Genomic DNA, 20,633 nt, shown 5'->3' on the forward strand with positions numbered 1-20,633 from the left:
AAACAAACAAGAAGCTTTCAGTAAAGCTTATGCAATAGGATAGACCAAGGTAGATATGACTTACCTACTGCTTGATCCAGGGCTCAAATGGTATCGCCGGGATCTGTTTCTCTCTCTTCATTTCCCAGTGACCTGTCCCTTGGTGCTGCCTCCCTTGTCAGGCTCCACATATTCACAGAACTGTGGCAGCAGTCCCAGATTCTACATTCTCTCTGATTCACTTTTCAGAGGGAAAAGATAATGGTCTCTTTCCAGGATTCCTAGCCAAAGTCTCTTTGGGTAATTGCTCTGATTGGGTAATTGACCCCTCTCCAAGCCAATCACAAATGGTCAGGGGTAGAGATGTGACCCAGTGATGACTTAAGCCTGGCATACATACTTCATCTCAGAAGTTCATGGTTAGGACTTATCAACACAGATATCCATGGTCAATATTAATACCCAGTACTGTTGTCATGTATGAAGAGCTATGTGCCAGATATTACCTTATTATATCCCTGTAGCCTGTCATTCATTTATTCAGAGACCATATTGAGGTCCTACCATGATAAGAAAAAAAAACAAAACAAAACATGGTCTTTACTCACAGTTTAGAAAGAGAACATAGCATGAGGTAAGGGTTACTATCTACATTTTACAGATGGGGCAACTGAGGGTTCCTGATGTTATTTCAGTTCCCTACAGTATTACATTTATTTTGACTTTTATTTTAAGTTCAGGGGTACAGGTGCAGGCTTGTTATATAGGTCAAGTTGTGTCATGGGGGTTTGTTGTACACATTATTTCATCATCGAGGTATTAAGCCTAGTACCCATTAGTTATTTTTCCTGATTCTCTCCTTCCTCCCACCCTCCACCCTCTAATAGGCCCCAGTGTGTGTTGTTCCCCTCAGTGTCTATGTATTCTCATCATTCAGCTCCCACTTACAAGTGAGAACATGTGGTATACGGTTTTCCATTCCTTGTTAGTTTGCTAAGGATAATGGCCCCCAGCTCCATCCATGTTCCTGCAAAGGATATGATATTGTTCTTTTTTATGGCTGCATAGTGTTCCATGTGTATATGTACCACATTTTCTTTATCCAGTCTACCATTGATGGGCATTTAGGTTGATTCCATGTCTTTGCTATTGTGAATAATGCTACAATGAACATACGCATGCATGTGTCTTCATGATAGAACAATTTATGTTTCTTTGGGTATATACCCAGTAATGGGATTGCTGGGTTGAATGATAGTTCTGTTTTCAGGTCTTTGAGTAATTGCCACACTGTTTTCCACAACAACATTACAATTATAGATGACCTTTGAACAATGCAGGAGTTAGGGGTGCTGACCCCAATGTGGTAAAAAATCCATGTATAACTTTTGACTCCCCCAAAACTTAACTATTAATAGCCTACTGCTGACCAGGAGCCTTACTGATAAACAGTCGACTAATGAATATTTGGATGTTATGTGTATGATGTGCTATATTCTTATAATAAAGTAAGCTAGAGAGAAGACACTGAGAAAATCATAAGGAAGAAAAAATATATTTACTGTTCATTAAGTGGAAGTGGATCATCATAAAGGTCTTCCGTCCTCTTCATCTTCACATTGAGTAGGCAGAGGAGGAGGAGGTGAGAGGGGGTTGGTCTTGCTGTCTCAGAGGTGGCAGAGGAGGAAGAAAATCCACATGTGAGTAGACTGTGCAATCCACACCAACGTTGCTCAAGGGTCACCTGTATGAAGTGACCAACAAAGACCCAAATCTAAATCTCAGTTGCCATGGCCTGACTTACTACTCCTTAGAACTTATTACACTACCTTAGCTTCTAAACTGGCCGAAAAAGTGCCACTTTGGGGAATAATCTGCCCAGATGCTTATCTGTGACCATGAACTCCCATCATGAAGATTATCTCGTGAGAAAGAAAAGAGGAACTGCATGGGTATCTTCCCACTCCACCCCATACTGATGAGTCAATATTAAATTCTTTTAAACTCTTAGTGATACGTAACCACAAACTGACCAACTAATTTTTGTGAATTAATGAATAATGAAAGTACTTTCATTCAACGTTATTTTTCCTCAGTGCTTTATAAAGAACACCCAATCGAGTCTCAGATATTTGGCTCCATGAGAGCATCTTTGCAGCTCCGCTGACAAGATCGGCATCATCAATCCTACATGGCTTCCAAGAGTACAACAGGCCATCTCATTCTACCTATAAGGAAACCAAAGCTCAGAGACATTAAGTAACAGGCAGGCAATTTCCATGGAAAGCTGTTTTTCCTTTTCAGAAAAAGACATACGTATCAGCTGAATGGGGACGTGACCTTTTTTAGTTACTCCTCACCCAGTGTTGGCCTCCCCAGTTACAATCACCCCCCACCCTGTGCTTGCATCCCGTCTTTGCTTGTGAGACACACCTGCTGTTTAAAAGTTAACCCAACTTTTCAAGCTTCTCTAATATTTGATGGCTTTTGTTGTTTTGCAGCTTGTGTGAACTTTTTTGGTATACTTCTTTAGTGGCTGTCAAACTGCGCCATTCTTCCAACTGAAAAACATCTATTTTGGAGGGCAGCTTCAACAATTTAACAAAGCTATTGCCACTTTCACTTTATTTTGTTATAATTATGTTTCATTCCCCCAGAAGTTTTCCTACTGATTATTGGAGTTCTGCTACCCTCCTAAACCACTTAAGGATGAAATTCAGATCCCCAGTGCATTTTTATCCCTAGTTACTTGGAGAGAAGGATTAAGTAAACTACCTAATACCTCTCTGTTTTGACACAGAGAATAGGAGGAAGAGAAAAGACCCATTGTGTTTGAACACATTCCTTCACAAAAATTCAAGCTCTTAGAGGCGGCTCATTTGTTTCACCATTTAACAAAATTAAGGAAGTCTGTGTTTGTCCTCATAGCTATTCTTAGCTGCCATGATGCTCAGGGAGATTGGGGATATTGAATGCTAGCTAGCATGGTTTCTTGAGGAAAAGAGATCGCACATTTGTGTTCTTGTTTTTTAGTCTTTCTCACAAGAGAATCCATCAAATTGCAAAATAGCATGATCTTTCCCCAGCACTGCTTTGGAGAGTTAACCAACTTACTGATTGCTATTGTTAACTCCAGAAAGAGTTTGTCCTTTCTCTTACTGTTCTAATCCTCAAATCTGTTGCACATTAGAATCACCTGAAGCGTATTTAACACATACCAATACCCAGTCTTCAGGCTGACCACTTAGATCAAGATCTCTGAGGATAAAACCTGGCACACTTCGGAAAGTTCACCAAGCCACTCGAGTGTGCACACAGGGTTAACAGCATCTTCTCCAAAGCCTCTGGCTTCAAGAATTCCTTTAGAGTCATTGTTACGATGCAGCCAGGCAGGTCTGGGTTAGATCTCTGCTCCACTAACTAGCTATGATGTAGGGCTATTTGTTTAGCTTTTCTGAGTCTTGGGTCTCCTTCTATAAAAGAGGGATAATAACAGCTCCTACCTTGTGGAGTTGTTTTGAGATTCCATGCAGTGATGCATGGATAGCACAGCCTGCCTCCACTGCAATGACCAGCTCATAGTCTTCCTACCTTTGAGTGTCTTTTCTGCTCAGTTCATATTATACAACAGTGAATCTTCCTAAAGTGCTGCTCCCCTGCCCAGTAAGAAAGAGAAAAGCCATGTCTGATATCTGGGCACTGGCCTGATATGTACAACTAGAACTTGTTGGTGTTAGTAGCTGATTTGGAATTCAAAGCTAGGCCCTGGTATCATCCTGTTGGACATAATCTTATCAAACATCATCAGGTAATGTCACTCTGTGACCATGCTGAAGTGAGACAAAAGCCAAGACCACTTCATAATTATTTCTAAGCAGAAAAACAGGTCGCTGTTCAAACTACAAAAATATCAAGCACCTCCCACCCCAGTTAGTATGAGTGACTGCAGCTTCTTCACCTATTACAGCTTTAGCTTCACTCTAATCTTCTCTCTTTCTAAAGTTTATTCAGATAGTCAATTATAGAATTATGCCCACGTTCTGACAGCACCCAATTCAGAGTAAACCCCTTTTCTTTCAACTCCAAATTCAATCAAATGAAGCCCAAATTCTATAAGGAATCCTTTCTAACACCTTCCTACTGAGACACCCCATGGCTCTCTAGGTGCATGTTCTCCCACACTGCCTCAATTAATACACCCAACTTGTTCAATAACAGGTATGTTCCTGGTGGTCTTTGACTGGAAGGCATTGATTAGCCTCACTCTCTTATTCAAAATCCTATAATCCCACTTTCTGATTTAAGAACCAAAGCGTCCTTAAAACTATTAAGTTGCATTTATATTGCCCTACCAAATCGTCTAATCTTTTTTCACTATGTCCTTCTGCTACCTATCAAACCCCATTTCTCATTGTTCTCTGGTATGACCTTCTGGGATACTTCTCTTTCTTATTCACGATGTTTATTTTCCTGCATTTGCTCTTGTCATTTCTATACTTTCTTCCCTGATTCCTTCTCTCCTCACCCAGCCTGAAATAATAGAACACTTACTATGTGCTAGATGCTGTCCCAGAAATATGACTCATTAAGAATGAACAACAATCTCTATGGTAGATGCAAGGAGGAAAAATATAAATTTGGATCTTAGAAGCTTTGATGTATCTTATGACAAAATATGGCCAAAATATAGATCAACTTTTTATGTAATATGTTTTGTAGACAAAGGTTACAAAGTAAGAGTAAGTGGAAGTAAGAAATATTCTTATTAGAATCCTGTAGGATTCAAAACCAAAGAGCTAGAGCCTCTCATTTTGATGGTCTTCTTATAAGATGATATTTAGATGTAGCTAAGCATAAGAATTGCAGTCTTTCCTACTGGCTGTATTAACTAACTTTCTCCCCTTGATGCCTGTGGAAGATGAAGGATGTGTCTGAGACAGTTCTCCATTAGATGTAGGTGTATTTTTTAAACTGGAAGTATTATGTATATGTATAGATATATAGATGTATAATCAACAAACCGACCAAGCATGAGGAAAGCCACCAAGAATGAGGAAGCAAGACTACAATTTGAGCCTTCTGGGAGTTCCACCCTCTATCACATACCTACATATGGAAAAAATAATGTGGCACAAACTTTTTAAGACTTATTTTATAACTATAGAAAACGAGAAAGATTGATGCTTCATCTGCCAGAAGATCAGTTCCCTGCTGTTGCTTTTCTTTTTATTTAATCCCCCACCTTCTTCCCCCATACTAACGTAAAAACAAACGTCCAGGACTAATTAAAATCAGAACCCAGTATCCGATTAGTGCACGTTTGGCAGACCTTAGCTTTGGCATTGTTTTCTGACCAGTTTACTGATTAGTGTTTATTACTAATCAACTGTGGCTGGAAACATGACCCAGAGAGAAGAAAGACAAGGGCAACAGCATGCAGTGACATTGTTAGAATTATTCACAGTGTTTTCAGCAGGAATCACTCAACTCAAATCCACAACCACAACAGATGCCTTAGCACGCCAAACCCCAGGCATTGGCGGCCAGGCAAAGCAGGCTTCTCTCAGCACTTGGCAAGACTCCTCTTCATTTTGCCCTGTGTCTGAGGTGCAATGCTTGGCCAGGAGTAAAGGTGGGACAGGCTGAGGGAATAAGAGTTTGCTGTATCTGACAGCGATGCTTGATGTCATATGTCTGCCCAATATACCGTAGAAAATCAAGACTAATTTAACCTCTCCAGACTCAGCTTTTCTGAGGAAGTGTGTTCACCCCTGTAGTATTTCAACAAATATTTGTTGAGTGACTACTATGTGCCAGATCCCTGATGTTCTGGGGAAGGCAGTAGATGAACAAAAATATGAAAATTCACTATTAAAACTAATGATAGGAATTCATTGACATCTGAATTTTCAATTTTGTAACTAATGCTATTACTATGGCACTGAAGAGAAACTCAATAAGACTTTTCTTCCTAAATAGATATGATTATAACTTTATTTCACCAAGTTCATAGCCTAATGATTGCTGGCTTTGCTAATATTCTAATTCCTTTGTTTTGAAATACATCTTTTGACAGTTAATTTTTTTCTCTGCTTCTAAAAGTAAGAAATTTCTGTATTTAAGTTCATTTAGAAAATATGAATTTTAACTGCCCATCATCTCACCACCCCAAAACAACCATACTTAGCATCTGGGTGTAAAATAGGAAATCATGAAATCATGATCAAATCATGATCAAATGTTATAATCATATCTATTTAGGAATTATAATATCAGCAAAACCAGCAATAATTAGGCTACAAACTTGGTTTAAAAAAATGTTCTGTCTATTTAGGAAGAAAAACCGTTGCCTATGAGTTTCTCTTCAGTGCCATAGTAATAGTTACAAAGTCATCATGAAATCATGATCGCCTATTTTATCTCTTGCTTTACACCCAAATGCCAGGCATGGTTTTAAATAATGAAAACATGTCTTTTTTTTTTCTTAAACTATTAATGTATTGCAAATTCAGTTACTTGAAACAAAGACAAAAGGACAGTATTCTAATGAGAAGGTTTCTTTAGGAAATGGTGGTTTCTTCCCTGAGTGAAATCTAAGTTAATTTTTGTATTTTTGCCAAACCAGAAAGGTATGAGAAATTTAGAACATGACAGAGGATGATATGGATGATGTTTTATTTAATGTATTACAAGAATATTTGTTTAAAGGTTAACAAACACCTTTTCATCTGTGAAGAGAATTTTAGTGTCTGAGAGAGCTGTAGCTGAGTGGTGGGAATGGTTTTTACCTATTTAGTTAGCACATTTTTATCAAATGTCTTTTATGTGCCACTAATTAGGCAAAGAGACTGGGAAATAGAGGTATGGAGGCACTTAGTCTAGGGGGCAAATGATCTTACGCCAGTAATAATACTCAAAGTAAGTATCATGGCGGAATATGCTGTGCAGAGAAGTATAGATGCTGTGAGATTACACAGCAGGGACCCTAACTTATTCGAGATAATGAGAGAAGTCTTCCATAATCAAGTACCCTTTAATCTCACACAATGCATTTGTGAGAAGGTACCAGGTTTAGTCTGGTCCATGGTGGAGACCATTCCAGCAACCATGGTCATGTCAGAACCCATATTTCAGCTGTTGAAAATAACTACCCTACAGAAGGGCCATTTTTCCTTGCTGAGATGTTGGTCCTATGAGTATGATTACACAGTGAATCTGGAAAATAGCATGCTTGTGTGGTCAGTCAGCTTTCTAACTGACCTTTCTCAGAACGGAATGTCACTTCCTGGAGACCGTTTGCTGGAGCCCCACTCTTCAGCCTTTAATGTATAGAATCACTTTGGACTTAGTTAAGGAGATACCAGGAATTCCAGGCTGTATGCATAAATGGATACAGAAAGCATCAGAGAGGTTTGAGTGGTTGTGGCAAAAAGATTCATCATAATTTATGCGCTGTACGTTCGAAGATGTCTCATGTGAAGTCAACAGCTGAAATTGAATGAATAATTCAGCATGTGAATCAATCGCATCATCTCACTTGCCACGTTATTGCTATTTTTACGCAATTGCAAAGTAAAAAAATAAATTGATGTCATAAACAACTGTCATTTGACATGATAAAGACCCTAGCATTTTAGGGATCTTCTATTTTTAGGTACTATTCTGGTGCTTTTCATACAATTAAGAATATGCCCTTATTAAAATGAGAAGCATTTCTACATGTTACTTCAATGTCAAAGTTTAAAGAAAAGCAATGTGGAAGAAGCGCCAGATTTCTTTCTCAAAGACCAATTCTTCGCTGGTCTTGTTCTGGAAGGCATAACTCAAGAGAAAGTTCTCAATATGTGTTAGATAGTGCAATAGTACAATTGACTGAATACAACCAAAACGAAACACTTAGTTTAATTCCTTTCATGTTTTTATTTTTATTTATTATTACTTTTTTGAGACGGAGTCTTGCTCAGTTGCCCAGGCTGGAATGCAGTGGTGCGATCTCTATTCACTGCAAGCTCCACCTCCCGGGTTCACGCCATTCTCCTGCCTCAGCCTCCCCAGTAGCTGGGACTACAGGTGCCTGCCACCAAGTCCAGCTAATTTTTTTTGTATTTTTAGTAGAGATGGGGTTTCACCGTGTTAGCCAGGATGGTCTCAATCTCCTGACCTCGTGATCTGCCTGCCTTGGCCTCCCAAAGTACTGGGATTACAGGCGTGAGCCACTGCCTTTAGTTTTTAAAGTTGGTGGATATGAATGAACATAGTCTAACATCCTATTTTCCTTCCCATGAATCTTTTCTTGATTGAGTGAAAGGTAATTAATAAAAGCTACCTTTATTCATTTTATGCCTCTTAAAAAAAAACACAAAACATGACCTAGGTAATCTCATATCACAGGCGTCAACTGTCATATCATTCCCATAATTAATCTTATAACTAGAATTTGTTCATAGTAGTACAATAAGAATATTCATTTTAACTGTCCAATTTTTGACTTTTTCCATTTTTCAAGTTTTCTTTTTAATTAAAGTCTTGCCTCCTTTTATCAAAAATATTGTTTCTTGAATGTGTTAGTAAAACTTTTTTTCTAGGTGCTAAAATGTAAACTCTGAAGTTTGAATATACTGTAAAAACTAGAAATTCATTATTATTACCTAGCCATTGATTCAAGGACAAGATCTAACTTTATGTTTAGTTCTGAAAATACATGTTATCAATAAAACTCATGAATCTTCTAGCATATTAACTGTATATACCCTTAACAGGATCATTTTATGTCTTTAAATATCTTACATCTGAAACTGTTTGTACTTCATTTGAACATCAGTTAGAAACACACCAATATTTGGTTTTTTAGAATAGAAATTCACTCAGAGTCGAGTAGGCTATCTGGATAACTTACCTTGTCTAACAGTATGCTTGGTAGTGTTCGTGGTAACAAAAAAACAAAACAAAACAAAACAAAAACCCTACAGATAATAGCATGATTTAGAGAGCACAGCCTTTTCTCTGTATTTTCAGATAACTGCACTTTTGTTTGCTTTCAGAATTGGAAACACAGTGGGTTTTTTAAGCCAAATATAATTTAAAATAAACTCTTGCATTCTCCTTTCTCGGCTCAGATCTGGGAATGGACTGAACCTAAGTGGGAAAGAATTAGACCTTTTGAACTCTTTGGGGGGAAAGTGTAGGGAGTGTGAAGGTTTCTGATGTTTTTCATCTGGGCTGGGTTCGTATCACTGAAATGCTGATGTTCTTCACGCTATGCTTTAATACAGTCGAGCACATTTGTGCAGCCAAATGTCATTTCATAGGAAAAATCAAACGCAATTTGGTAAGGTTTCTGGAGAAGAATAAATCTAATCTGGGATGGAATTGACGAAGTACGCCAATTAAAACAAACACTATGGCCGGGCGCGGTGGCTCACGCTTGTAATCCCAGCACTTTGGGAGGCTGAGGCGGGCAGATCACAAGGTCAGGAGATCAAGACCATCCTGGCTAGCATGGTGAAACCCCATCTCTACTAAAAATACAAAAAATTAGCCGGGCGTATTGGCAGGCACCTGTAGTCCCAGCTACTCTGGAAGTTGAGGCAGGAGAATGGTGTGAACCCAGGAGGCAGAGCTTGCAGTGAGCTGAGATCGCACCACTGCACTACAGCCTGGGCAACAGAGCGAGACTCCATCTCAAAAAAAAAAAAACAAACAAACAGAAAACAACAGTATGTGGTGCAGTGCCCTGCTCATAACATTGTAATGGTAAAGATTATTGCTTTTAGAGAAATACAATAATTTTAGTCCAGAGGTGACAAAACATATTCTCTTTCCCTTTTCTCTTGGTAGAGCTTCCTTTCAGAAGGGAAATGAATCTTTATTATGTTCCAGTGATTAGGGGGGTAGAGACAACCTTCTGCCAGAGCTGAGAAGCTGACACTGTTAGTAATATTGACTGAGCAAATTGGATTTGTGGGACTGATAGAGTCAACACTGAATAGTCAAAGGAATATCATGGCTACCTGATCCTGTATTGTAGAAGTTTGGTATTGCTTTTATCTGGACCAACCTGAATGACTTTTGTAGCCTGGTGTTAGACAGATGAATAGATGGATCCAAATACCTAGGGGTCCAGCAGTACAGATTAGGCACTACACACCATCAGCATCACTCAGTCCAACTGCTATAGGAATGTTGTGCTCTCAACTAAGAATGCAAGACCTTTATAAGAATAGGTGGAGCCATTGCAAGTCTCCTTATTTGAATCTTCTCCATTTAGTCACTTGGGTATTTTGCTCAGTTTCTGAATGCAAGATTCAAAAAAAAATTGTTTAATGTGATCAGTTTTAACAAAATGATAGATACCCACTGCATTACAGTGGCTAACCCATTGTAGGTGCTCTATAAATATCTGTTGAAAATGTGATTTGGGGTTGTATATGTAGGTGAATCTCTGTCTTTCATCAGGCTATAGCTCTGTGGTGACAAGGATCCCATCTGCCACGTTTATCTCTGTGAACTAGATGCAGAACCCAGCCCAATGGCCAACTAAGTAATGATCCAATTCTTCTTGAATGAGTTAAAACATTATGAGCCATTGCCCTGCAGGATAAATACTTACCATCTCATTTTACATGTGTGGAAACGAGTTCTACAGAGGCACCATGAGGAGCCACATCCCTAGAGGACTGACTCATGGTGTTGCAGCTTTCCATCTTCTTGGTTTGGATACTTAAACGTAGTCAGATCATGGTTTGTACTTTTGCTCTCTTTTGGTCCATGTCCAACCCATCCCTTCTAATAAACTGTTTTGGGTTATTGGACAGAGGGATGCTGAGAGAAATGGCAAAGCAAAACACTGTTTTACTCATTGTAGAAATATTCTTTTTTTTAACTTTTAGGTTTGGGGGTACATGTGCAGGTTCGTTATATAGGTAAACTCATGTCACATGGGTTTCTTGTACATATTATTTTGTCACTGAGGCACTACGCCTAGTACCCAATAGTTATCTTTTCTGCTCCTCTTCCTCCTCTCACCCTCCACCCACAAGTAGACCCTAGTGTCTGTTGTCCTCTTCTTTGTGTTCATGAGTTCTCATCATTTAGCTCCCACTTAAAAATGAGAACATGCAGCATTTGGTTTCCTGTTCCTGCATTAATTTGCTTAGGATAATGGCCACCAGCTCCATTCATGTTTCTGCAAAGGACATAATCTTGTTCTTTTTTATGGCTGCATAGTACTCCATGATGTATATGTACCACGTTTTCTTTATCCAATCTGTTATCGATGGGCAGTTGAGTTGATTCCATGTCTTTGTTATTGTGAATAGTGTTGCAATGAACATTCATGTTCATGTGTCTTTATGCCAGAATGATTTCTAATCCCCTGGGTATCTACCCAGTAATGGAATTGCTGGGTTTGAATGACAGTTTTATGTCTTTAAATATCTTATGTCCTCATCAAGTGTAAACTGAGTTCTGAAGAGACATCATGAGGAGCCATTTTTTATGTTTTTGAGGACTTGCCATATCTTTCCACAGTGGTTGAACTAACTGACACTCCCATCAATAGTATAAAGTGTTCCCTTTTCTCCACAACCTCACCAGAATCTGTGTTTTTTTTTTTTTTTAACTTTTAAATAATAGCCATTCTGACTGTGAGATGGTATCTCATTGTGGTTTTGATTTGCATTTCTCTAATGACCAGTGATATTTAGCTTTTTTTCATATGCTTGTTGGTGGCATATATGTCTTCTTTAGGAAAGTGTATAAATTCTGTAATCCCAGCACTTTGGGAGGCTGAGGTGGGTGGATCCTGAGGTCAGGATTTCAAGACCAGCCTGGCCAACATGGCGAAACCCCATCTCTACTAAAAATACAAAAATTAGCCGGGTGTGGTGGCACATGCCTATAGCCCCAGCAACTCGGGAGGCTGAGGCAGGAGAATTGCTTGAACCTGAGAGGTGGAGGTTGCAGTGAGCTGAGACGGTGCCATTGCACTCCAGCCTGGGTGACAGAGCGAGACTTCATCTCAAAAAAAGAAAAAAGTGTATAAATTGACAAACGGGATCTCATTAAACATGAGTAAACAGAGTAAACAGACAACTTACAGAATAGGAGAAAACATTCTCAAACTATGCATCTGACAAAGGTCTAATCTCCAGCACTTATAAAGAACTTAAACAAATTTACAAGAAAAAAAAAACATTAAAAATTTGGCCAAGGACATGAATAGAGATATTCTTGATGATACAGATAGTGGCTTACTTATGAGGACTATGAGAAATTTCTCTCAGTCCTCTGAGCTGGGAAACATTGGCTACTCCTGAGCAATTGGTGGGCTTTTCATTTCATGAATAATGTGCATTGTGTAACTGATCACAATTTGTTTTTCACTTTGTCCACTTAGGAAGTCAAAGCCAACTCTGAAGGCCAGCTTTGTTCATTGCATACCTATGTGTGATTTTTCATTTCAGGAATCCTTTTGTAATTCTGTTCCTCTTTTCTCATCATGATACTTGTTTATGAGTTTCACTCTTATTATATTTTAACATGCTATTATATGATGCTTTAATTTTATTAATTGGAAATTAGAATCTTAAAAAAAAATCTCCAGTAGAGGCAAGTTTTGTGGAGGTGGTTAAGGGAGGGTTTAAAAGATCCTGAGTTCAAAAATACCAGCTCTACAATTTCCCAGCTGTGTGACCTTGAGTCAGTTACTTCACCTTGGCTTCTTCATTCATAAGATAGGGTAATAATAATATCGACCACAAGGATTTGTTGCCGGGACTAAAAGAGATGATCTATGCAAAATATCTAGGCCGGAGCCCAGGTTGCACAGCACATGTTATTTTATTTTCTTGTTTCAGCTCTGCCTCTTCCCCTCCTACCTAATCTACCTACTCAGTGCTCTAGAGAAGGGTTTCTCAACCTTGGCACTATTGAGAATTGGGGCTAAATAATTTGTTATTGTGGGGGCCTGTTCTGTGCAGTACAGGATATTCAGCAGCATCCCGGTCTCTACCCACTAGATACCAGTAGTACAACCTCAGTTATGAAAACCAAAACATTACCAAAGGCCCAGTGCAGGGCAAGATGGTTCTTGGTTGAGAACCACTGCTCCTGAAGTCTCCTGGTGTTTCCTATTGATTGTGACCACATTCTCTTCAGTAATTTTCTGTTAGGTCACACTTCCCCAGACCAGTTGACACATTGTTGTGTTTATTTTTTTTAAATCCAAACGTATTAGTCCACTTAGGATCTTTACTAATCACTCAGTAAGCATTTATTGAGCACCAGCTAAGGTCTTTGCCCTTGAGGAGGCATTGCCCAGGGAGGTAGTTTAGCCATGTGTGCAAAGCACTATGGAACAGCGCAGTGACTGCTAAAACTAGGGCATGTACTATACCTCTAGAAGGAAAAAGCAGGACACATGCTTTGACCCATGATTTTTTTGGTCAACATTTTAATTTATGTAAAATATTAATGTATACAAATAGTCATAAGTAGGTAAGTTTAATAAGTCACCCTTTTGAGAAGGGAAAAATTATGAAATTAGAAAGTGCTTAGGAAAACTGGAATATATGAGGACTGTCACAGCAGGGAGTGATTAATTTTTCCGGATACAGGCAGATAACCTGAATCATACTGAGGCAGTGATAATTGATAAGAGGTTAAAGTGATGTCCCTTCCTGATGCCATTTACATTTTAATGAAGGGCTATAATGTGTTCAGGGAGTCACATGGGGATGATGCTTGCAGAAATGGAACTCGAACATTTTCTGTAAACTCACAAAGGCAAAGCTATTGGGAACAGGGAATATTTCCTGTAATAAAAAGAAAACCAAACACATATTTAAAAAACAAACAACCCAGTTCTAGGTCCCCGATGATCTTGGGGACTTTAGCCATGAAAAAAACAGCAAGAACTGGAGCAAAAAGAGCTTGGAATAGAGTCAAATAAGCTTTGGAGGTAGAGTCCTAAGACTAATGATGGTGATAGGAAATGATACAAGTTAATGATAGATGGAAAAAATCTTGGCAGTATTCTTCTCAATTTTTATTAAAAAAATAAATCAAGAAAGCACGACTTTGGCAAAAGTTTCTTCACTACACTTTCCTCTTTGCATTGTGGGCTACTTACCCTCACATGAACAAAACCACTCCTGAAGTGTGCAGTCATTTAGAGGTGGAATGAAACATTATGGAATTCATTGTTTTTCTCAAACGTAGCGCTGCTAATCACTAAACATGTTTCATTGTGAAAGCTTCCTTCTGATGGCTACTGTGCTTTATCAATGGCCCGTTTCCAAATACAAGTTGCTGTATCTCCAAGTACAATGGCCATTAGTATGGACTTGTAATTTCTTTCTTTTTATTGGTGAGATTGTGATGGATGTTGGAGGTGGCAGTAAAATTACAGACAATACAAACTTTGCTTTTTGAGAAAGAGCTGGCATTGCTGTTCTTACACTAGGTTGCACATTGAAGTCACAGAAGACACACCATACTTGTATACAAATCTATTTGACTTCAAGTCTAAAGAGCTGTGTATTTGGTTGATAGGTGCAAGAAACCACCATGGCACACATTTACCTATGTTACAAACCTGCACGTCCTGCAAATGTATCACAGAACTTAAAAGAAAAAAAGAACTGTATATTTCAATTCAGGGACGAGGTGAGAAGGCACTAATACAAACCAGAAATTCATTTTCCTTGTGTTTTCTAAAGCCCAGCTTTGTACAGTCCCATGAAAAACACAGATACTTCCCCTGTGTGTATAACAGGGTCATTCTAAGGACATATTTGTTGGACTTTGCTCTGTTGGCATCTGTTCAAAACAGCTAACAAAAGTCAGTTGGTTCTTACCTTCTGATCACTACCCCAGCCCCCAACAAATCACTAGCAAATTCCACTTGCTGAGTGTCCTCCTATTAGCATAATAGTGTGTTTTAATTTGGAGAAGACACATGTGTTTCCTATAAGAAAGTTGTTTTAGGTCTTTAAATGTCTCTGTCAAACACTTTCTTTTTGTTTGTAGAAATAATTACAGATCAGTACTGTTGAAACCAAAACATCAGAGAAATTGCCTGTCCCAGTGTTTCTAATTTGGTGGACGTCTGCTCAGTGAATGACAAAAGCTTAGCTTGGCCATGCCAAGAAAAACATATCCAGTTTAACCATTGCAAATACTGCCTTGGTTATAAGGGATGACAGTCACTGTACTTTGGTTGTTTCCCTCATATCCCAATGAAAGAACCCTCCTTCTACAAGGGCACATCTGTTTCTGTGACTCCAATAATGGCAGACACCAGGTGACACAGTGACACTTGTCTTTTGATGCTCTTTTCTCCTGACTTTTTAGGAAGCATCTATGTTTGCCCATAGATACTCAGGACCACTGCATTGATGTCCTAGCTGATGTGTCTCCACTTCTAAATGTTTCATCTTAGACTTTTTCTGATCCCTATCTGGGTGTATTTTTACTATAACCATCATAGCTACTAAAGGTAAAATAGTCATACATTGTAATTAAACAAAACACGAAAGGACATACACTAAAATGTTATGTAGAGATGAGACTATAGGTAATTTTTATTTATTGATCTAAATTTGTTAAAATTTTAATCCAAGCAGGTATTGTAGAAAAGAAAAAAATTTGTTTTTAAAAAATAAGGGTCATTTGGTCTGGGAAAGGAAAACAAACTATAAATAGAAAAAGAATAATTCAAATTCCAGGGAATATATAAATGGTGATCACAAGTATTGATGTTAAATCTTGTGAGCACAGAGAAGAGAGAGCAAATACTAAGCATCAGAGGTGGTGGACTGCAGCTAGCATGAACTCAAATCAACAATAATAGCATTCAGGCATCTGGGAACTGCTTCATTAGGACGTTCCATATGTTATCTCACAATAACTCTATTATGGAAGTAATGATATTTTTCTTTTTTAAGATGAAAACATTTTGGTACAGAAATAAAAACTTGTCCTAGATCCCATGACTGGTACGTTTCATAGCCAGTATTAATGGAGCCCACTAATGCCAAACACTGCTTTCCTCATCGTGGCGTATTCCCTAGAAGGGGAGGAAACACTCAGAAAGGAAAATTTTCTTTGTTCAAAGTCCACATGTGTGTTTGGCAGTAAGGTAGAGGAAGGTGGATGGTGACAAAAATGGAACCACTCAGGCAAATAGCGTTTCCTTCACCTGATACGCTTTTTGTCTGATATCAAGTCATGGGTCAGGAAAAATGGAAAAGTTCTTTTTCAGCATAGGAAGTCATTATTCAGAGGCTCTTATACTTCTTTCAGAATAAAATGTAATGCAACACTTTGGGTTTAATTTTTGGAACTGCACAGCCAAACTTTCTGCAAACTTTCTTTGGATGATGTATACTGTCTGTTAAGTTGTCTGCTCTTGAATACCTGGTTGGAGATGGCATGGAGTTCATCCTTTGAGGCTCTATAAGAGCATTTTGGGCCTGTTTGTGAAATGCCCTGCTAGTTCTACAAACTGAAGGATTTTTAAGAGGTATAATGAGTGTATGCAGGTGATAAATCCGACAAAAATAAGTGCTTTACCATTCTGATGAAACATACGGAGTGTGAAAGGTACATAAAATTTATTTGATCTTATGCATCACCTATCTGCAGAAGAACCTTAAAATTCTGAGCATTCATCTAAATGGCTGACAACATAATTTGGCATTTATTAGACCAGTTCAGATATCAGGGCTTAATTTGTGTCTTCAAATAAGCTTTTGGCTTCATTACATTTTCAAGGAACTCTCTCATATGTGTATCTACAAAAAGGTAGGCCAGAATGACACTTTTTGTATCTTTTGTTTGCTAAATTGCAATGTCAGGATAATAAATGCTGTGGTTGGAGTATGTGTGTGTTTCATCTCTCTTAGGGAATTCGGTACTTCAAGGGCTTTCCTCTTCAACATTGCAGATAAAACACTCCATCACACTGTTTAGTGAAAGAGACACTTTCTCCTTCAAGATGCCTGCTCAGCTGTTCCACAGCTGAAGAGCTGGGAAGACTTAAATTACATTCTTTTTCCTGCCATTAAAAGGGAATGGAGGGTTGGGGGGGACAAGAAACTTGCATCTGGTTCAATTTCTTTGCCAAATTCTTCATTTAATTGTTTTGTAATTTGAAGAAAACCACAAATGACAAGATGAAATTGCTAGGAATATAAATCCAGAATTTAATTGTTCTTGTCAGGATTTCAATTCCCAAACCATGGTAATCTGAATCTCAGTTTTCTGAGCAACAAACATGAAAAGCATTGGAGGCTGATGCTGAGTTTGCAAGCCATCATGATCCCCACCACTCCCCCCGCCACCACGTTCACAAAACTGTCTTCAATCAGAGAAAGCGAGGAAGGAAGTTGACTTTTCTTATCCCTGTGGATTTGATCCCAACAGCTGGAATCCCAAAACAAGTTTTCTCAAGAAGAAATCATCACATCAAGCCCAAGATCCAAAATAAACCAACACCTGAGTGCTAAACACTTAATTGATAGGCTCCTACAAGTTTAGAGCATCTCTGATAGCAATGAGGTTCTCCTAAAGACCTGCCTTTATTTTGATTTGTGGCATAAACTTTCCTGGACAAAGAGGCAACTTAGTCTAGTTGGTATTATTCTGGATTTTAAGTTAGGAAACTGAGTTTTCTTCTCTTGTTCCACTGTCTGAAATGGTATTTTATCTACAGTCATGCTCCATTAGTGTTTGTGGAATGAATGTGTGTGATGAGCAAATGCACAACAAAATGAACCCTAGTATTTTGCAAAGTGGTTGGATAGACAAACTCCTCAATTCTCCACTCAGTGTTCTTTTCAAGAATATGATGACTCCAAATTCTAGCTTCCTGGGTCCCTCATAGATTTCATCCATTTAGATATTGTTCCAGTAGGATCCTCACCCCATGTCCCAAACCTTTTCCTTTTGGTTTCCTTTCATCAAAATTTACCAGAGGCCAGGTGCAGTGGCTCAGTCCTATAAACCCAATACTTTGGGAGAGAGGCAGGAGGATCACTAAAGGCTAGAGTTCGAGACCGGCCTGGGCAATATAGGGAGACCCTGTCTCTACAAAAAATAAAAAAATAAAAAAAAAAAAACTACCCAGGTGTGGTGGTGTGCACCTGTAATCCTAGCTACTTAGGAGATTGAGGTGGAAGGATTGCTTGAGCCCAGGAGTTCAAGGCTGCAGTGAACTATGATCACACCACTGCATTCCAGCTTTGAATGAACCCTGTCTCAAACAAAACAAACAAAAACAAAACTTACCAGATCTTTATCTCATTCCCCTAAAGCTCTGTTTTTGACTGTATTATAATCTAACAAAGTCATTGAGACTAAAATGCTATTGACTTAGAATGGTTTAATTTGCCATCCAATCCAGATAATTTTCTTTTACCAACCTTAACACAGTTAAGTCACGAGTCATCATAGTCAGAAATCCCAGGGCCTATTATAGAGTCAAAATGAATTATGTTTGGGGCAATGAAAGTACCTCTTTATGTCTGCAGCCAATTGATTGCTTTCTTTGAGACTAACCTTGAAAGGGAGGATTAGTTCCTAATCTGACTTCAAGGCACTATGTTATGAAATAGTTTGTAAGAGTGATTGGTTACATTGTATGGTGAGGCAATTTAATCTCCTTTGTATAGACATATTCATAAAATTATAGAACAAAAACTGAGTCACCAGAAACAAAAATCTAGAATTACTAAAGTCATGTGCATAAATAAGAAAATATATCATGAAAAGTATTTATCCAGGAGATCATTGAGAGATTTTAAAAGAAAGTAGAATTCTACATACACACTTCAAAATAGTTTTTTCAACAAGTCCATGATAAGCATGACTCATTACTTAATCAAATATGGAAGAGTCTTAAAGTTTATATCATATTTTTGGCCCCCAAAAAATTACATTCACCATATTTCCTCTTCCGATAATAGTAGAAAAATTTAGGCAAATCGTACTCATTCAAGATAGTTCATATGGGCAGCTCGTAAACTTGTTTACATTGAATCCCACCAATCCATCAAAAATCTTGGTTTCACCAGCATAGAAAAAAGGGTTTTTTTCCTCAATAAGAAAAATCTCTAGTTTGACAGCTGCTCTATTATATTTATCAAGAACTTTAACTTTTAGGAATAACAAATAGTGTAGTAAAAAATACTGCTGGGAATGAATGGTATAGTCCTGGCTTCAATACTCAAATAAGTGAAAATAATGGTTTCTTGTATTCTTAGTTGCGCCGTAGTACTTTCCGAAGATTTTCTGTATTTTACCATATGGATTTTGTATGATCATGCTTACTTAGATCAAAGATTGCAAGCTCTGGTGAATGGCCATGTATTTGCTTCTCAGTTCATCCCAGTGAACCACTATATTGAAAACAATTGCCATAAGAGATATTATTATTTCTCCATCTTTAGATTAGCCACATTAACCACCCCTTCCTTGAGAGTTTTTCAGATAGAGCCAATTGGTTTATTTATGGCGATGCACTTTTCTGATAGGGTACGAGTCATCTTAACGTATCTTTCCAACCACAGAGCTATCTTCTTCCATGTTAGTCTGTGAACTGCCTGCTGCCTTTCCCTTACATAGGCCCCAGCCCAGGAGTCAAGTGGTATCAAGTCTCTCATTCCTTTTGGATGCTCCCATAACCCAGTTCAGGGATCTGTCTTCAGCCTGTGCTGCCAGCTGTCGTGTGGGAGAGGTGAAGTGGGGATTAAGACTAGGATTTCTCCCTATACACTAATCTCTTGGGAAATAATTTCAGCTCTCCATATCTGCCCAACTTTCTTGGGGGAGGATTCGAGAAGTATGCGCTACTTGATGTTCTCACACTTCTCAATAACAAGCTTATATATGGGCATATTATTTGTAATTTTTAACTAGGACATTGGTGGGAATCTTTCGGCAGGCATGTCCCGATGACTTCGTGCCAGCTGCCAATTACCAATGTTTTTGTTTTGAATAGAGTTAGTTACTGCATGTGTAGAAGCCAACTTTCCCTTATTATATTTCATATTTTATTGTTTGACTTTTAATTTGTTTCAGTCTTGTATTTGGAGAAATTGTACCTTTTCGTTTTAGTAGAGTCTTGTAACCAACTTTCCCCCTCCCACCCTTGATTGGCATTTCTACTGTGATAGCTACATTTTCTGTAGCGTCTTGGTGGATGGAAAATCATGGGTCATACTTTTTTTTTTTTAACTTGGTTCCATATTTTAAAGTCTTATATTTATTCTCTCCTTAGTGAACAAATATGCTGCTCTTTTAGATTAGTGGTTCTCAAACTGTAGAGTGCACCAAAATTACTTGGAGGCCTTGTTAAAATATAGATTGCTGGATCCCACCCCAGAGTTTCTGATTCATTACATCTGGAGTGAAGTTTGATCATTTGTATGTCCAGTGTGTTCCAAAGTGATGCTATTGTTGCTAGTCAGGAGATCGCACTTTGAGAATCACTCTCTAGACCATCAAAGGAAGAGGTGCTCTTGACCTTCCCGATGTGTTCCTTACCCACGAAACTAGTATCGTCATGCAAAACCCACCTGTGAAATTCTATTGAAAAACTTAGCAAGTACCATGGTGCTACTTAAGGACATAAGGAGCCATTGTTTCCCTTT

Source organism: Pan troglodytes, chromosome 4 (assembly GCF_028858775.2).
Source record: "Pan troglodytes isolate AG18354 chromosome 4, NHGRI_mPanTro3-v2.0_pri, whole genome shotgun sequence".
NCBI classification, from domain to species: Eukaryota; Metazoa; Chordata; class Mammalia; order Primates; family Hominidae; genus Pan; species Pan troglodytes.